The following is a 14,715-nucleotide window of genomic DNA, read 5'->3' on the forward strand; positions in this document are numbered from 1 at the left end:
CCATTCCCGTCAGGCTTGGTCATGCGAGTTGCTTTAGTCAATAAAATAAGCCATAGCCATGGACATGGGAGCAAAAAAATAAACCTTTTGTTGTTGTTAGGCCCCAGAAGTTGGAGTTTTTTGTTACTGTAACAGAACCTTGAAGAAAAAGCCTTGCCTATCCTGACAGATACACCTACATTAAATGCTACAGCCCATATATCAACCTAGGCTGTTTGATTCCAAGTTCTACAGTCCTTATTTACACTATGCCAGGCTGCTTGTGGTAAATCTAAGCTCTCTAAGTTTTCCAAAGTATCGCTGAAAAATAAAAACCATAACACAACACAACAAAACGAACCATAGTCTCATGGAAAACCGTAGGTAGTGCCAGAATGACTGATATAAACAATAACCAAGCTAAAAACAAGAACAGCTAACATTAACGTCCACTAAAAGGGAGCCTTAATGAGAGCAGAGACCTAGGATATCGTACTCACTGTTATATCCTCAAAAGTTAGCACAGTGCCTGGCACGCTGTGACGCTCAATAAACATCTGTTCGACGTTAAAGGGAAGAGTTCCGTTTGCAGACTCTATGCTGAATGGTTTACACACTCTCATTGTATTCATCTACTCGACAGAAATGTACTGTGCACCTCCTATGTGCCAAGCACAGTTGTAACCACTGTGGACAATGGCGACAACACAGACCAGGTCTCTGCTCTCACAGCCCTTCTATTCTACAGTGCGGCTGCTTATGTCAGCATTATTGACGTCTGGAGCCAGATAATGCTTTGTTGGGGGCTTTTGTCTGGAGCATTTGAGGTGCTTAGCAGCATCCCTGCCCTCTACCCCTTTCTCCCAATAAGACAACCCAAAACGTCTCTAGACACTGATAAATGTCCCCAGGGAGGCAAGATCAGCCCAGACTAAGAGAAACTGGGCTAGTGGTAGGAGACAGACAAGCAGGCTATTGATTTGAAATATCTTAGGGTATAAAAGTGCCATTAGTGAACATAAAGCGGGTAAAGGAATACCGAATGGTCCAAAGGAAGGTGCTTCTTCACTGAGAGATCAGGGAAGACCTCGGTTCTACGTTAACGTTTGAGGAGAACTGTGGAATGAGTGCCAGCCCTGTGGTCGCTTGGGGGAAGGATTTTCCTGTAAGATGGAACAGTGAGAGCAAAGACCAGGAGGAATAGGAAGTGTGCCTGTTCCTTCAGAGAAGAGCAATAAAGGCAGAAAGGCTGGGGCAGAGTGAGTGAGGGGAAGTGTGGTAGGAAACGTGGTCGGGGACGGGGGCAGGGGGGAGGCCGGTGGGAAGGACTCTGGACTCAACTCAGGCTAGTCTGGGAAGCCTCTGGAAGGTTTGAGCAGAGGAGTGCCAGGTTCTGACATATCCTTTTAAAGAATTACTCAGGCCGCAATGTGCAAAACAGAACAAAAGGGAAATGGAGAGCAGCAAGAAGACTAGTTAGGAGTCTAATCTGCTCTTCTGGGTAAGAGACGGCTTTGCCTGGAGGGGAGTGGGGAACAGTGGGTGGATTCAGGATATATTTTGAAGGAAGAGCTTGCTAGATCTGATGTGCTGCATACGGAGAAAGAGGGAAAGGAACAGATAATCAGATGTACTATTATTAATAACCTCATTGTACAAATGAGGAAACCAAAGTGCAGAGAGTTGAAGCAGCCTGTGCAAAACCATAGCTAAGGAGATGGTAGAGCCAGCCTTTCCCCCATACAGACACTGATATCAGAGCCTACACACTTTTTTTTTTTTGCTGTCTGCTTGGAGTTTATTTTCTACTTGGTGCAAGGCACAGGGTTATGGGCTGTCAGTAAGGCTCTCATGTGGCTTGGATAGTAAAGAATGGGGTCTTCTCAACTTCCTTTTTGGTGTTTTGCTGTTTTGATATTAAAGAACCCAACTGCTTCCATTGGCTGCAGTCTGCTTAGTCTGGGGCAGGGGAAGGAGGGGCGGGGCTCTGAGAAGCCTAGAGCCTCGGAAGGAAGCCTGGCAGCTGGCGGTGGCCCTTCAGGACGGGGGCCGGCCGCGGGTTTTGTCAGGCTGGCCGCCAGGCTGCTGCTTGCCCACGGCGTCCCGAGACAGGTCACAGGTGATCACTGCCGGTGGAGGCCTGGGCAGATTCTGAGTGCTGGCGAGACTCCAACACTGTGGCCACGAATGGGAGAGCGCACTTCCCGAAAAAGCAGCCAGCCCACCGGTGTCCAGGGTGGGCTTTGGGGAGACAGGGTGGAAGGGAAGGGCTTCCGCAGGAGCTGTGAACTGGAAGTGGAGCCTAGGCGGCGCCGGCAGTAGTCGTGGGTGGCCACGAGCGAGCTGCGGGAGGGGATGGCTGCCGCGCTCGTCCTCGTGGGTTGGTGGAAACCTCGGGGGCGACCCCTCGCGGGCCTCGGCGTTGGGGAGGGGGGCGCTAGGCCACGGGGCCCATCTGCGCAGGAGACCGCGGGCGGCCGCTCCACGACCCAGAGGCACGGGGCCCAGAGCCTACACTCGTGATCTCTATTTTATATGCCAATCACAGGACTGGCAGCGGAGGTGGGGGAGGGGGTTAAAGCAAACTGAGGAGCTCCAGTAACCCATTTTCTTCCGACATAGCACCCTGTCACCCTCTTTCAGGGTCCAGGACATCCCAGACGTACCCCTATAGTCATCATACAGAAACAAGCACACAAGACAGTGGCAGACCTGACCCTTCTCATTACTAGCTCTTGTTAGATCCATGCAAAAATAATGGATATTTAATTCTTACAAGAAGAAAGCTTAAAAGATTCAAAATTACAAAGAAAACTTTTTGAAATATATATTTACACCCAATATCATTCACAACAAAGCTCACCTTAAGGTTATATATGGTGCTAGTAAAAAGCATCTGGATTTGTAAGACATTTTTAAACAGCTTATCATCTGAGATACGTAGACAAACTTTTACAATTCTTTTTTTTTTGAACAACTGTTTAAAGGAATACATTACTCAATCCAGTTCTGCAGAAAATTTCTCCAAGCTTTATATGCCATTTCTGAGGTTCCTTACATAATAACAAATGATCAAAGCCACACATCAAGGAGAAATACTGGTTCTTCCTGCTGTGGTAAAAACGACTGAAATAATACATAGAAACAATATAGCAAAAAAGTAAAATGCATTCATCTATTAGCAAATATTATTGACAACTCCGAGAAAACATTGTTGATGATTTTAAGAAACAATTCAGAAAAAATATGCTATGTGGAAGGTTTGCTACGTTTGTATTAAATACAGATGTTCCTAATGTAAGTTATGTTAAATTCTAGATTCTACAGATGTTCCTAACGTAAGTTATGTTAAATTCTAGATTCTGTTTCAAAAACAGGTACGAGATCAACTGTTTTTCTGAGCGCCCACTAAAGAAACCAGGTACTAAAGAAGATTCATGATCTTTAATAATATCAATGTATGGGAAAACTGTACATGTAACCACTGATGGAGCAGTTATTTTGGTGCCAATTTCTAAAAAATTCACATAAAGAGAATGTTTCAGAGATAGCTCCACACGTGAAATTCCTTCACGGCATCATATATCAGTAAGTTATTAAAGACAAAAAGTTTAAGTAAGAAGTCCACATGGGCTATGGGATGTCATCGATGTGAATAATTTTATGTTTTTTAAGAAAGCCTTTACGAGATAGTACACTGTTTATAGTACTTTGTAATAACATAGGGATGTCCTGGGAAATTTTTACAGCAATGAGCCTTTGCTGGCTATTTCATAGCAAGTATTTATAAGAGCTGCTCCACTTACAAATGAATCATGGAATTTTCTTGTTAAAGACAAGAGCTGTAATTTGCTGAAATTTTCTATGATGACATGTAGCTGTCAGAATTATTCTACCAGCAGGCACTTTTGAAAAAATAAACTTAATTTGCCCTTTCAAAGATGACTTTTAGTAATGAATGAGGGAGGAACAAGTTTTCAAGAGAAAGTCATGCTATGGAAAGAACATTTTGAAAATTGTTGTTTCGGGATATTTCATGGCTTCATGATTTCATTTCTGAAAACGATATAAAAAGTCTCAGATCGGAAAAATTTTTAAAACTTGGAAGTATGATTTTCTAATTTGCTTAAAAATCTTCCAAAAGAAGAATTTTAATAATTTTAAACCTAGTTCTTAAAAATGTAACACCTTCTGATTAGTTTGTAAGACTTTTTGATTGACTATCAGAGAAAAGAGATATGTATTAACTAAATTTTATTTGCGTTGCATAATGGTAGATGGGTTAAAAATTGAGTATTGTGATTTATTTAGTTCAAATTATTTTGCCCTTCTTCCATTTTAATTTCCATGTATTTGTATGTTTTCCACCCAGCAGCAACACCCCTAAATATATTTAATACAGAACCAGACTAGGCTTCTCAGAGCCCCGCCCCTCCTTCCCCTCCCCCAGACTAAGCAGGCTGCAGCCAATGGAAGCAGTTGGGTTTTTTAAATTATCAAAACAGCAAAACACCAAAAAGGAAGTTGAGAAGACCCCACTCTACTATCCAAGCCACATGAGAGCCTTACTGACAGCCCATAACCCTGTGCCTTGCACCAAGCAGAAAATAAACTCCAAGCAGGCAGCAAAAAAAAAAAAAAATAAAAGTGTGTAGGCTCTGATATCAGTGTCTGTCTGGGGGAAAGGCTGGATCTACCATCTACTTAGCTATGGTCTTGCACAGGCTGCTTCAACTCTCTTCAACACAACTACCATTCGCGTTGCATAATGGTAGATGGGTTAAAAATTGAGTATTGTGATTTATTTAGCTCAAATTATTTTGCCCTTCTTCCATTTTAATTTACATGTATTTGTATGTTTTCCACCCAGCAGCAACAGCCCTAAATATATTTAATATAGAACCAGACTTTTAAATCACATTATCACCAAATATTAAATCAATATTTAAAATCACACAACTCTATAGGTTTTTGTGTGCTATTAGTGAAATACATATGTTTTAAAGTATCATTGATTTTCATCCTTGTCTCATCTTTTCCTCCCTTTTCGTGCATTTTATTCCCAGTTCTTATATTACTGCACGAACTAAGACTTCCAGTACAAAAGTGAACAGAACTTTACTTTTGTTTTTTAAAAAGCATGTTTACTGAATGCTTGTTGAACAATTTAAATACAATGAAACACACTCATTTTAAGTGTATATAGTTTAATATGTTTTAATAAATATGTGTACCCAAGTAACTACCACCACAATCAAGATATAGAAAATATCCAGCACCCCCGATTTCCTTCACGGTCAATCCTGACCCCTCCTTCACCCCACTCGCCACCACCTACCCTCAGGCAACCACTGCTGTGCTTTTCTCTATTAGATTAGTTCTGCCTACTTCAGTATTTCATATGAATAAATTAATATGCTCTTTTGTATCCGGCTTCTTTTACTCAGCATAGTATTTTTGAGATTCATCCATATTATTATGTATAAAAGGAGTTTATCAATTTGTATTACTTAATAGCATTCCATTGTTTGGATGTACTATTACAACCGGCTTGTCCTTTCATCTGCTGATGGACATTTGGGTTGCTTCTAGCTTTTCATATACAAATCTCTGTGGAAACATATATTCCACAAAGAAATTCCTTACTTCATTTAGGTAACCACCAAGGAGTGGAACTGCTGGGTCACAGGGGGAGTGCATTTTTAACTTTAAGAGAAACTGTCCAATTATTCTCAAAAGTTCTTATGTCATTTTACATTATCACCAACGATGTATGCAGGTCCAACTGGCTTTGTCGTCAGTCTTTTAAACTTTAGCTATGTGCGGGTGTATAGTGGGATCTCATCATTTTAACTTTGGAGTATGTTTATAATGTACATAATATGTGAGTACAATAGTACATACATAGTTTTCAAAATAAACTTATCTATATATAAATATATGTTGATGGGATAGCTAAAAATGTACACCAATCAGGATACACAGGCAGAGCTTTGCACATACGTAACCACTGTAAGGACCAGGTCCCTGCCTGAAGTACTAGCCACTCCAACACACAGGAAGTTGCTTTTTGAAATACATTATGGTGGTTTTGAGGTTTAAAATGTTTTATTTTTTAAAAGAATCTTGGGAGGAGAGAGAACAATTTCCTGCTTTCAGTTCCAAGTTCGATACCTGTCAGCAGAGGCTGCCTGTTTGCTGGGGCCGAGGGGAGACTGTGCTGCATGTTTTTGCTCCAGTTTCACGTATCCTGTGGTGCTGGCTTTAGTTTCACCCGTGATTGAAGTTCATTTCCACAGAGGGTGACCCTAAAGAAAAACACATTTCCCCTTCCAGCACTGCCCCAGGAGGTGGCTGGGCCCCAGCAGTTTCTTGGGCACTTTACTTGCCGTCCACACTAAAGTTTAGGGACACTCATCTGTCATTTCATGGCTTGTTGGCAGAAAAGCAGCAGTGCAAATACCAAGAAGCCTCAGCGGTAAGTCCGTTTCAAGCAGGTCAGATGCCCAGTAATACTCGCAGTGTGACAGTTTAATCAGAGAATCGTGCGGTATTATTGCCTCTGCCTGAGAGGAGCAGACTTTTTTCTTTTCAAGAAAGCTCTTTTCAGATGGCTATTAGGTTGCTGAGTGAGGAGCTGCACAAAAGAAATGGCGGCTCCTTGTGGTCTTTCAGATCATTAAAAGGTAACCCAGGTGGCAAAACCAGTTATCATTTCCTCAGCTACAGTAGATGAAAAGAGCAAGATTGGACACCAATCTGAGGCTACACGATGGCCAAACCATCAGCCAGAGCGAAAGAGGATTCATCAATCCTGCGGAAAATGAGGACTCAAAGTGATTACTTAGCATCGTGTGCGGAACCCACCTGTTGATGTGACTGAATTTTTTCCTCTTCAGGCATTGCTCTGGTCTTCCAAGGGTCTCACACTGCTAAACACCGATACTGTTTTTTTTCCCTCTCTTGTGGGACTTCCTATAGGGTGAAACTCTTGAGCTACCTGGAACTGGCTGGGGAAAGTAAAGTTGGGGTGGGGATGGGAGTGTGAAGCAAATTCACAGCTAGAGCTGAAGGGAGTTAGTTCTAAGACATCAAGACATTGTTAGCAACCACTAGTAATCAACCATCTGAATGCTTGTTAGTTTCACTCCCCAGGAGAGTTCAAATGACACCTTTCTTATTTGGACAAATTTAAGTTACAGTCTGTACCACCTTCCCTGCTCTGCTTGTCAAGAAAACGTGTAGCCTAAATCACAATTCCCCTAAAATGTGTAGCTGCCACCGCAGAAAAATGCTTCAGGTCAACAAACACTTTCTGCAAAGACACTGCTTCTCTCTTCTCACGGCCAGAATCAAACTGGCCCTGAAATGGGGGCCAACAGCAACTCTGCACTGTGGGGGCTGCTAGGAAGGAAGAGAGGGACAAGAAGGTGAGTGGCTGTGAGCTGAGACTCTTGTCTTAAGGAAAGTAGATTTCAGAAGCTGCGAAGTGAGCTAAGGAGCTGCGTGGGTTATGGTTTAGATATGAAGACGCATCAATGTTGGAACTAAGGACAGTTTCCCACAGCAGAAGAAAGGCAACTGTAGATGTGGGCAAAACCCTTACTTATCTAGGCCCCCTCTGGAATTTGAAGGAATTGGACATCAGCTTCAGAAGGTTTTCTTTTAGCCTCCAGACCCTTCTTTAAATAAAAGTTGATCCAGAAACCCAGTAAGTAAAACAGATAAAAGGGGTATTGCTCTCCTAACCATCAGGGAAATGCAGGTCAAAATCACCATGAGACATCACCTTAAATAGGATGGCTTTTTACAAGTAATAGCAAAAAAATAAGTTGGTGAGGATGTGGAAAAATTGGAACCCTCCTTATACATTGTTGGTGGGAATATAAAATGGTGCAGCCACTATGGAAAACTGGAGTTCCCACAAAAAATTAGAAATAGAACTACCGTAGGATCTATGAATTTCAATTCTGAGTGTATATCCACAAGAAGCGAAATCAGGACCTTGAAGATATATCTGCACTTGTGTTCATTGCTGCGTTATTCACAATAGAAAATGTGGTATATGCATACAATGGAATATTATCCAGCCTTAAAAAAAGAAGGAAATCCTGCCATTTGCTACAACATAAATGAACCTAGAGGACATAATGCTAAGTGAAATAAGTCAATCACAGAAGGAAGAATACTGTATGATTCCCCTTACATGAAGTATGTAAAGCAGCCCAACTCATTGAAGCAGAAAATAGAACAGCGTTGCTAGGGGAGGGAGAAATGGAGAATTGTTTTTCAATGGGTATAAAGTTTCTGTTATACAAGATAAGTAAGTTCTAGAGACCTACTGTACAACACAGCACCTATACTTAACAAGGCAGCACTGTGTACTTTAAAATATGTTAAGAGGATAGATCTCATGTAAAGTGTTATCAAAAAAAAACAAAAACAGAAGAACACAAGGAAATTTTTGCAGGTGATGGATATGTTTAGTAACTTGGTTCTAGTGATGGTATCATGGATCATGCATACATCAAATTCTTCAAGATGTATACACTTCAAGTGTGTGTGCAATTTAAAAATATCAAGTATGCTTCAATCAAGCAAAAAAGGGGGGGGGGTTAAAGGAAACAAAACCACTGTCTCAAAAAGATATCTGGGGCTTCCCTGGTGGTGCAGTGGTTGAGAGTCCACCTGCCGATGCAGGGGACATGGGTTCGTGCCCCGGTCCGGGAAGATCCCACATGCCACGGAGAGGCTGGGCCCGTGAGCCATGGCTGCTGAGCCTGCGCGTCCGGAGCCTGTGCTCTGCAACGGGAGAGGCCACAGCAGTGAGAGGCCCATGTACCACAAAAAAAAAAAAAAAAAAAAGATATCTGCATTTCCACGTTCACTGAAGCATTATCTACAATAGCCAAAAAACGAAACAAGCTAAGTGACCATCAATGGATGACTATATAATGAAGTTGTGATCTATCTATCTACCTATCTATCTATAAATAATGGAATATTATTCAGCCATAAGAAATGAGGAAATCCTACCGTTTGTGACAACAAGGATGGACCTTGAAGGCATTATGCCTCAGATAGAGAAAGACAAATACTGTATGATCTCACTTATATGTAGAATCTAAAAGAAAAACCCAAACAACAAGAACAACCCCACCAAACTCATAGAAAAAGAGATCAGATTTGTGGTTACTAGACGTGGGGGGCTGGTGGAGGAATTGGAAGAAGGTGGTCAAAAGGTCAAACTTCCAGTTATAAGATAAATAAGTACTAAGGATGTAATATACAACATGATGACTACAATTAATACCGTGGTATGATATATAGGAAAGTTGTTGAGAGTAAATTGTTAGAGTTCTCATCACAAGGAGAAATCTTCCTTTTCTTTTTATTGTATCTATATTAGATGATGAATGTTAACTAACCTCTTGTGGTAATCATTTCACAATATATGTAAATCAGACCATCATGTTGTACACCTTATTCTTATACAGTGATGTATGTCAACTATTTCTCAATAAAACTGGAAAAAAAAGAAAATTGAGGATAAAAATAAAAGCAAACTTTTTAAAAAGTGAAAGGAAGAAAAAAACCAGTCAAGTTGTTTTTAACCAAGTCTCAATGGAGTGCAGAATACATTTGTTATTAAGCTTTTAGTCTTTCTGGCTATTTACTAAATTAGATGTAATAACGTTTATCCATCATTGTAAAAAGAGGGTGTTGCTCTCACTTTAGGAGGCTTGGGGCGGGTAGGCTCACTGCTGCTGTTCAAGCTCCTTTCCCTCTCTAATTCAGCCCCCGAAGGGTCTCCTTGATGCATCCTTCAAAAACACTGTGGGAAATACATTTTAGGGGCTGTTTCATCCCTGATGTTACAAAATTCCAGTGGTTCTCAACCACTACTGACAGTTTCTAATTATATATGTGTGGTTATTATGTCATGAGCTCCATGAGGACAGGAACCATGTCTATCTTGTTAGCCATTACAGTGGCTAGCGTAAGACCTGATACACACTAGGTAATCAACTAAAACAAATTTTTTTTTAATGAATTAGGGTTATGTTAGACCAGGCGTCACCACTACTACCCACAGGCCGATCTGGCCCATGACCTCTTTTTTGCATGGCCTGCAAGCTAAGAATGGTTTTTAGATTTTTAAAAGATTAGGAAAAATAAAACGAAGAATGATATAACTTGACACATGAAAATTAACTAAAATTACATTAAATAAAATTACATTACAGTATTCATCAATAGTTTTATTGAAACATTCAAAAAATAAAAAGGACTAATAAGGAAATTTCAAAATGCAATTTAAACACACACTCTTGAAAAACATGCTCTGCCTGGCCCCATGCTTCCCACTGTGCCTGGCATTCCTCTTCTATGATATCCGTTCAGTTGATTTGTACAGAGACATGGATGAAATGAGACACCATAATGATACTGCTAATAACCATGACGGTGATAACAATAGCTAGAGCATGTCAGGCACTGTACTAATGCTTATATTGATTTTCTCATTCAATTTTCATAATATCTTCACAAGGGACTATTATTACCTATAATTTTATAGCTGAAGAAAATGAAGTAGAGAAAGATCAGGTAATTTGGGATGGTAGGCAGAATGGCCTTTCAGAAGTGTCTACATCCTACTCCCTGAACACTTGGGAACATGTTACTTTACATGGCAAAAGGACTTTGTAAATGTGACTAAATTAAGGGTCTTGAGATGGAGAGATTATCGTGGATTATCCTAGTGGGCCAATATAATTGCAAGGATCTTTATATGACAGAAGCAGAAGGGTCAGAGTCAGAGAAGAAGTGATGATTCAGAAGTAAGAGTGATGCAGCCACCAGCCAAGTAATGTGGGCAGCCTCTAAAAGGCTGGAAAAGGCAGAGAATGGACTCTCCCTTAGAACCCCCAGAAAGGACACAGTTGTGTAACACCTTGATTTTACCCCATAAAACCCATTTCAGATTTCTGACTTCCAGAACTGTAAGGTAATAAATATGTACTGTTTTAAGCCACTGAGTTTGTGTTAATTTGTTACAGCAGCAATTAGGAAACTAATACACTTGTCAAGGTCACATGGCCATTAGGCTGTGGATCAAGGATAAAACCCCACACTGTGTGATTCCAGAACCTGCATCATCAATTCTAATCCTGGCAAAGGTGTTTAGTGCCTCCCCTACTGGAAAGAGAGTACTGAGTGAGATGAAGAGGCATCAATATTCTCTCCCAAGTCGCCTTCTTGCCTCATCCATCACCAATCCAGCTACAAGAAGGGTTATTTCCTAGGTGGGGTTTTGTGGCAAATGGGGTGGCATTCCACGTGGACTACTTTAAACTGCTCCTCTGTTAAGTGTGTTTCTAGTTGATTTTGCCAATGGAGGAAGGTTTCCTTCTTACATGGCAGACCTATCTGCCTGTTTAAGTGCTTCACAAAAGATTTCATTTTTTTTTTTTTTATTTATTTTTGGCTGTGATGGGTCTTCGTTGCTGCGTGCAGGCTTTCTCTAGTTGCGGTGAGCCGGGGCTACTCTTCATTGCAGTGCATGGGCTTCTTATTGCGGTGGCTTCTCTTGGTGCAGAGCACGGGCTCTAGGAGCGCAGGCTTCAGTAGTTGTGGCACGCGGGCTCAGTAGTTGTGCCTCATGGGCTCTAGAGTACAGGCTCAGTAGTTGTGACACATGGGCTTAGTTGCTCTGAGGCATGTGGGATCTTCCCGGACCAAGAATCGAACTCATGTCCGCTGCACTGGCAGGTGGATTCTTAACCACTGCGCCACCAGGGAAGTCCCCACAATAGATTTCTTCAGAAGAAAAAGATGTTTTTCCTCCTGGCTCCTGTATGAACTATCTACAGGGGTAAGTGCTCCAGCTTCTAGACAAACACATTCGTCTCTTCACCTCCAAAGACACCACTAGTCACTGCTTACCTGGATGCTGAAGAAGGAGGTGGCACTGAAGGACTGGGTCTCATGAGCCATGTCCCATCCTCATGACCTAACTTCTCCAAGGTTCTTCCTCATCTGTAACGGGGAGATGATATTATCTGCTCCAAGCACCTCAAAAACTCTTCCTGAAGAACTATGAGTTTATAGATGTGGAAATGCAACCTAAATTCTAAAACTTCAACTATGCAAAACGTGTATTATTATTTCCTTAACAGGTTAGCTATTGCCACCTTTTAACTTTATTGTCAGTTCAAAAACAAAGAAGTGTTGATGGGCTGGATGGAATTTGGTGACTCAGGCTTTTGGTGTCTGTGGGAGAGTGACAATGGAGAAGTTAGCTATCGGAGACACTGAAGAAATTAGAGAAAAATACTAGCTCAAAGGATAAACTCACATTAGAAAACTTCAAAGTATACAGTCTTTCTAGTGTTCAAGATTAAAAATTAGAAGTATCTTTTCAACAAATGGCCTTCAAAGCATTTGTGAAGAGATTATCAACATATTTAAGGTGAGGAATCCCATAAAAATCCAAGGGTTTTTAAAAAATCTCATTGTTGGCTGTAAGAGGTGAAAAAGGAGAAGAGGAGCATTTCATTTCTCTTCATCCTTAAGGATTCAAGTCAGATTGCAACTCTTCTCTGATGGTTCCATAACCAGCCCAGCTGATGGGAATTGTTCCTTGCGGTGATACTTCTCGTCTCTGCCATTCAGATGCACTTGGCATTCACTGTCCTATGGTAAGAATCTCACTTGTGTGAAATCCAATTGGATGACAAACTACTTGAGGAGAGAAATCACATCTTATATGTATTCTGTGTCCTCACAGACCTTAGAATAGTACAAAGCACATCAGATCAGATGATGGACTGAGTTTCTAGAACAGTGTTGCCCACCCCTAAAGCACACGTAACAAATTTACCCTGTGGTCTTGCCTGTGCTTTCAGTATCATCCCACTTGCTCCACCAATTCAACCCTCTTCCTTGATTTACTATTAGATCTTTATTCTCCATCAGCTTCCTGTCTACAGATCAAAGCTAGGATCCTGCATCTTGATTTTGTAGTGCTTGCTGTGGCGTACCGTAAAGATCCTTCAGGACCAAGGCAGCATTCTCCCAGCTGCTGAAAATGCCGGCAGATGATGCCTCTCAGCTGAATTTTGGTCTACGAACTTCCCTCGGCCCAAGAGAGCCACCTTACCCAAAGTCACACTCCTTCCTGAGGAAGTGTATACTTAAAAATGTGAAATATAAAGGCCCTTGCCTCAGGTGGTTCAACTCTGATGGGTTTCCCCAGCTCAAGAATTCCCTGTGGGATTGCCTGAGCCCTTTATTCCAACTACCTTTCAGCTTAACCCCTCTACCCAATTCTATCTTATTTCCTTCATAGGTCAGGTTCCTGAGAGCCTTCTGCAATCAACTTCCTGCATGCAAATATGTGCATTAGAGTCTGTTTCCTAGGGAACCTGTTCTATGCCAGATCTTACACATAAATAAGGGAAAGATAAACAATGCCCAGAGCAAGAGGGATTGGGGAGGGCTGCCTCACCTAACATCGAACCAGTCTGACCTAGCCATGGCTGCCAATACCTGGCAGGGAACACAGCCACCAGCCTGGCCATCACATGCCAGAAAAGTGATGTATGGCCACCTGTGTCCTCTTCATCAGTGCTACCCACTAGAACTTTCTTTGATGAGGGACATATTCTGTATTTTCACTGTTCAATATGACAGCCACTAGCTACTTGTGTCTACTGAGCACTTGAAAGGCAGCTCGTGCGACTAAGAAATTTAATTTGGACGAAGTAAGAGAGTAGCATTGACATACATACACTACCAAATGTAAAACAGATAGCTAGTGGGAAGCAGCCGCACAGCACAGGGAGATCAGCTCGGTGCTTTGTGTCCACCTAGAGGGGTGGGATAGGGAGTGTGGGAGGGAGACACAAGAGGGAGGAGATATGGGAATATGTGTATACATATAGCTGATTCACTTTGTTGTAGAGCAGAAAGTAACACAACATTGTAAAGCAATTATATTACAATAAAGATATTTTAAAAATTAGTTTATATTTACGTGTAAAGAGCCACACGTCTAGTGGCTACCATACTGGACAGAGCAGCCCTAGATTATGAATCCAGCAGGTCTAGAAAGGCAGCGTCACAATAGCTCCAATGCCACCTGCCTTTACTTCCACCACCCATGACGTAGAAATACTTGGTCTGACTCCTTAAAAGTCTTCCTAATGAAGCATATATAGGAACTGTGTGCTAGTAAAGTCTAATTGTTAAGTGGCCCAATAATTATTATGAACATTGTTAAATCTAAGAGCCAGAGAGCTTTGTTGTAAGTTTAAATTGACTACAACACATAAATCTATTCATGATTGCTTACCCTCATAGTCTTTTAATCTCCTGGCCCTTCAAGGAATTTATCATCTATATGGAGACACGTGACATGCATTCGTGCACAATTTTAAGTTAAGAAACAGCCTCCCCTTGACTATATATATATATATATATATATATTTTATATATATATATATATGTATAGATTGGATTAATGCCTTTTTTCCCCATTTGGTCTATATGATCTGAGGGCTTCAGCTTTATGTTTCATAATAAGAAAAGAAAAAAAGAGCAAGAGATAGCTGCCCTTTAGAGGTGGGCAGGCTCATGGGTTGGGAACCCACGGGAGATCTTTAGTTCTGCCCTGTTACTTGAACAAGAATGATCTCTTGTCACTAACCCAGAAATGTCAGATGTGGCCCAGGG

At 41.4% G+C, this 14,715-nt stretch overlaps 1 protein-coding gene and 1 pseudogene across 7 annotated transcripts in view; both read right to left on the minus strand.

The window, feature by feature from the left end:
* The window catches only part of LOC113620093 (histone-arginine methyltransferase CARM1-like), a 271,720-nt gene that overhangs the window by 74,109 nt on the left and 182,896 nt on the right, over window positions 1–14,715 (minus strand). The window lies entirely within an intron of this gene.
* Window positions 1,989–11,976, minus strand: LOC113619361 (pancreatic progenitor cell differentiation and proliferation factor pseudogene; annotated as a pseudogene).

The sequence above is a fragment of the Aethalodelphis obliquidens genome, unplaced genomic scaffold (assembly GCF_003676395.1).
Source record: "Aethalodelphis obliquidens isolate GAN/ISIS:26980383/991018 unplaced genomic scaffold, ASM367639v1 scaffold7, whole genome shotgun sequence".
Taxonomy (NCBI): Eukaryota; Metazoa; Chordata; class Mammalia; order Artiodactyla; family Delphinidae; genus Aethalodelphis; species Aethalodelphis obliquidens.